The following is a 6000-nucleotide window of genomic DNA, read 5'->3' as shown; positions in this document are numbered from 1 at the left end:
GGGTCCTGATTTCGAAGTTGTTAAGGTAGTAGTTTGGAAAATTATAATGTATAAGAGTGGTCCACACAGATAGGACAAAATGTACGTACATTAAACTGTTGGCTTGAAGATATTGCTTTTTCAGGTGTATATCTTCACTTTTGATTTGATTTTACTTATCCTCACAATAGTCGGCAGAGCCACTCTTCCCTACAATCAACTATGGAATTGGAGCAAACCCTTGGTTTCTGCTTTTGATAGCTACTATAATTATTGTTAATATTGCCCCCCATGCATAAGTGGGCTCAGCATATACATACCAAATAGTACATTGCATATCAAAATGAAAATGCAGGTGCTATGTATGTTGAGTATGAGGAAGAAGATATTTTTTGGAAAAAGGCACAATGATTTTACTATAGCAGCAATATGCCAGCATTAAATTATGTAGGTCGATTCACACCAATGCACATGCACTAGCTCATAATTATATATAGCAACACTGTCAAATGTCTTGAAACTTTTGCTCCTTGTTCTGTTTCTGATGTTTTCACTCGATTATCTCTCAGTTATGGATCTACTTATCTCTTGAATTATAACATCATATTCAGGGCTTCAGGCTACCAATAGTCTTTGAGCAGGCTGTAGGACCAGGTGTCCTACAAACCTTCAGCACTTGTGCTGTTAAGCATTAATAAATAAACTAATGTCCATTTGGTTCTACTTGGGGTACTTAGAGATAATGAGTTACTCTCTAGAATTCCTATGGATATAATTACATGAAAATAACAAGGAGAAAACATCCTGACCACCTGGTAGACTCCTGTAACTGAGCGTTTGAGCGTAAATCGGATGGCTGCAGGTTCGAGGCTACCTAGGTCCAGTCATGGATTTTTTCTCCTTTCTCCAACTTTTCAAACACACCTTAAGTAGCTAAAGTCTTTGAGCAGGCTGTAGGACCAGGTGCCCTACAGACCTTCAACACTTGTGCTGTAAAGCATTCATAAATAAAAAAGTAACAACTCAAATTCTAGTGACTGTTTGTCATGGAGAACATAGCAGCAGATGAGTTATGTATATGGCAGTGCCGGGCTACTTGTTCAGGATGGAGCTGGACTGTGCCATCAATGTTACATTGACAGGAAGCCCAGCAAGATTCATCAGCCATTGCTGTAATGGTAGCTTAATATTTATTTATTTATTTAATGAAGCACTTAGCAGGGACCCAGGTGAGCCGGGAGCATGGTCAGCATGCTTTGTTATCCGATCATTGCAAGTGCAGTTATCAACTTTCTCTCTTACAATAGTACATTGAAGATGAAAGGTGTATAGGGTGATGGGTAGAGAGCAGATAATGGCATGAGTGGGTTTGCTATTGTGGCATAAAATGGTGACTGCATGTATATGATTTGTTGTTTAGCTTCTACCTGGTGTGGTCAGCAGGCAGACCAAAATTTGAATTTTGGTGTGCTTAAATTCAATGATATTATGGTGGTGCTTTTCGTAATGATTATCTAAGCTTTATTGATGTTAGATTTGAGATGCATACCCTAAGGCTCTTAAGTAAAGCCGAGTGCTTTTCATTGCATAGAATGTCTCTGTGGATGATGATTTTAACAGCGGTGTTTTGGCAGGCTCCCTTTAGGGGAATCCTACTAGCTATAGATAAGTACCCATACTGTATGATATGTAACAGTTTTAATGTAGGCCTCAGTATGTAGCTAATGTATTCATTTTAGTAGGTATCTTTTCAACAAGCTGTTATAATATTTATTTTACATGTCTCCTCCATTTTCACCCTATACCTGTTAAATTAAAGTGATTGGTTTTATGTTAAAGAAGGAGATAGTTGCCTACCCTAAGAGAGACATCAAAACCACAGAAGAGATCATTTATGATTACGAGTTCCTATTGAAGAAAATATCTTGTCTATGTGGATTTCGGAGCCCCAGGAACTCTTAACTAGGCGTATTTCACATGGTCAAATTTAACATTAGAGACTTAGTCAAATACATGTGAATGCTTTAGTAACTACAGTACTTGTAATGATTCATACTTACAAATCAGTTTTTGCAAGTACTTAACCTTTTCTGAAGGAATTCTTCAATAGGATAGCCTATATGTATGCTGTCAAAGGATACTAGAACTGCATATGCACCATCTTTCCAAGTAAAGTCAATTGACAAGTGTATAATATATTATGTCAATTGAAAGTTTTATGAAACAAGTAGTTTGGTGTGTGCAAGTACAATTGTGACCTCCATGTGAAAACAGCTCAACTGTAAAAATAAGGCAACTGATATCTGGATCACCAGTCATATATGTATACCCATAGTACCAATGCAAAAATAAATGAAATCTTCCATGCAAAAGCAGTGCAAAAGCAATGTAAAAGCAGTAATTAGGCTGTAAAAAGGCACATCCATGAAAGTAAAGGTATAACTGGCAATTGAACAAGTTGAAGTCTGGAATGGCCATGCAAGTTGCTATATTAAGTAAAGTTGTAACATTGGGCCAAAAGAATTAATTATGGATGCAGCAAGACTGAATGTAGAGCACAGCAGTGGTGAATCTAGGATTTTAAAAGATTTATTATGGTACCTGAGGACTTGTCTTCAGTTCTGAGATTGGATTTTTAGACTACTTTTAGTTAACGATCACAGTAAACCCAATGCTTTAGCACTGTAGAATAAACAAAGTTGACCAAGCTTTAGCTTTGGTTGCTCTATTAGAACAGTTATTTGATTGTTTAGTCAGAGTATTTTAGTTTGGAGGTAAAATAAAGTGTTGCATGCTGAGGATTTAGCTAGACTATAAAATTGCAATACTGAAATACAGTGGTGTAGCTATGTAGTGATATAATTTATCATACAACAACCAGGGCTGCCCAGAGAAATTAAGGGGCCCAGGGCAAAGAGTTAATAAAGTGGGGCCCCAGGGGCCAAGCTATAAGTCGAAGACCAAAAAAAAAAGCTCATCACATGCTGACAATGATAATAGGTACCCCATATCTCCTTGTTTACCTTCAGTTGTTTATAAGCTTGCTACACTGCTCTTCTGAAGAATACTGTGACTGCTCTGTTAGAGTATCTACATCTGACTGCTCTATTAGAGTATGTCGATCTTTTAAACAGGTATTCAAGGGGCCCTTCATGCAGGGGCGGATCCAGGGGGGGGGGGGGGGGCACAGGGGGCACGTGCCCCCCCTCCCTTAAAAAAAATGTATATAAGATCGAGATACTCTAATAGAGCAGTCAATCACCAATCACTCTAATAAAGCAGTCACAGTGTTCATGGGGAAGTGTAGCTTACTTAGGAAGCTATAAATAGGATTTTATTTTACATAACATACGTGATATAATATATTTGGTAAAGGATAACTAGCTATTATTGTTGTGACCTTTTTTTTTTTTTTTTTGCTCTTCAACTTTTTTCAGCAAGGTGCCCCCCTTCTTTCCAGACTCTGGATCCGCCCCTGTCATGGGGCCTTCTGGGGCCCCTTTCAAGCTGGGTCCCGGGGGCAAAATTCCCAAGTTTCCCCCCACCCCCCTGTGGGCGGCCCTGACAACAAAAATAAAGTGCTACTGAGCTAACATTAAAAGCTGGACAGTTCAAGTGCACAAGACAATTTCAGCAAAGCTACTCTACTTGACCTTCCGGATGATATCCATACCATTGACTCCTCCATAGACAACCACTTAGTCTCTGTGTCTATATCAGAAGATGAAGTGCTTTAGGCACTTAACCAGAAACTCCCTTGATCCTCAGAAATCTACAGGAATTGATGACATAGGACCCAAAGTTCTAAAATATTGTGCTTTATCATTATACAAACCTTTATATTTTCTTTTCATGCTTAGTCTACGAAAACATGTCATACCTACAGATTGGCGTACTCACTCAATAGTACCCATCTTTAAATCTGGTGACAATCACTAGTAAACAACTATCGTCCAATTTCACTACTGTGCAATATATCCAAGGTGATGGAGCGTTTGGTTTATAACAAGATTATCTCTCACATTACAGCCCGCCTATCACCTCACCAGTTTAGTTTCTTGAGCAACAGATCAACACTACACCAATTACTAATTCTATTCAATCACATCATCAATGGCAACGATCAAACAGATGTAATCTATTTGGACTTTCACAAGGCCTTTGGTAGCATACCATGCACACAATGAACTTCTGCTCAAGCTTAGATCAATGGGCATCTCAGGTAACTTATGGCCTCTGGTTCAAGTCATACTTACTAAACTGCCAGCAATGTGTGAAAATCAACAACACACACCCCCTCTCACTACCAGTTCTATCTGGAATCCCTCAGGGGAGTATATTAGGTCCTTTATTACTTCTCATCTACATCAACATGACATTCCAGACTGTGCTGCTTCTTCTATTTATTTGCTGATGATACCAAATGTTTTAAAACTGTAGGAAATTTTATTGACTCAGACCAATTGCAAAGGGATATTGATTCACTATACAAATGGAGTTTTTACTGGAACCTTTCATTCAATTTATCCAAGTGTGTACACATGAGCTTTAAGCCTAAGCTACAAACAACCTATAATATTAATCTATCTACTATTACTAGAGCTGACACCCATCGTGACCTTGGTATCTTAGTTTCCTCCAACCTCTCCTGGGAGCCACATTACCAATACATCATTGTCAAAGCTTACAAGTTGCCAGGCCTTTTGAGACGTACCTTCTCAACTCACAATACTATCAGCAACTATATATATCCCTTGTTCGCTCCCAGTTATTGTATTGTTCAGTCCCATGGAAACCATATCTCATCAAACACATGTACCTTTTTGAACAAGTTCAACACTGAGCAACCAAGCATATATATACAAAACAATTTTACCAGCGACTACAAGACTCGTCTTCTTAAATTACAGTTACTACCATTAGTGTATACATTTGACTTAAGTGACATTATGTTCTTCATCAAGAGTTATAAATCACCTCATTCAGTCTTCAACATCACAAACTAGCTACATCACATTTGCTACTGGAAACACTCGACTTGCCACTCATCGAAAATTGAATCAAACCAGATCTTCAGACAACATTACTAAAATTTCTATGTCAACAGACTGCCAAGAATTTGGAGTCACCTCCCTGTTATTGATTTAGATCTCAATGTTGTTACAATCAAGCAATAATTACATACTCACCTTTGGAATCACTTTTTATCAAACTTCAATTCAGATAACAACTGTAGCTACTCCTTCTTGTGTCCTTGTGTCAGCTGTAACAAGCACCCAAGAACTCCCAACTTTGAATTTCTTTAATAGTAATAATCAACGTAATTTTCAATTGTATACTTAGCTAATTAAATAATTACTTTACTACTTGTAACTCCTGCAATGGCCACTGGTACAGGATACTAGTGGACCATCAGTGCTGCAAGAGCAGCACTGTAAAGCTTTTAAATAAATAAATAAAAAGGGGGTTTCTATTGAAACCGCAGAAATCCCACCACTGGGCACAAGGCTCCACAAGTCAATCTGCATGAAGTAGTGTGAAGTTGTTGATAATTGACACCTTATAGTATGGTGACGTAGGGCACAGAGACTACGGTATTGATAGACCAGCTACTCAGCCATGACAATTAAAGACCAATGGTGTTGAGAGACATGATGAAGGGAGTAAATTATACGGATGCCCCAATTTTGAATACGTTGTATCCTGTTGACTTGAGCTTGAGTCAGAGGGGGTCCCCATACCTGGAAGAGCATAATTTTATAAGTGGGACATCATGCATTAGGGACAATCAACTAGTAGCTAACAGCATATGAATGTAATCGTTTGTTATTATTGTTATTATCTACTTTGCCAGTTAGGCACTGGAGGGTGTACATAGAAGGCAGAGCCTGTTCACAACAACATCACAACTAGTAGCTAGCTAGCAGCATATGAATGTAATCATTGCCTAGTAAATGGCTTTTGTTATCAAGTTTTTCTTTTTTGTCCGTACTGAGCTAACCAGTTGCAGCACCAAGTGCT

The sequence above is a fragment of the Dysidea avara genome, chromosome 15, assembly GCF_963678975.1.
Source record: "Dysidea avara chromosome 15, odDysAvar1.4, whole genome shotgun sequence".
NCBI classification, from domain to species: Eukaryota; Metazoa; Porifera; class Demospongiae; order Dictyoceratida; family Dysideidae; genus Dysidea; species Dysidea avara.
This window is presented reverse-complemented; position numbering follows the sequence as displayed.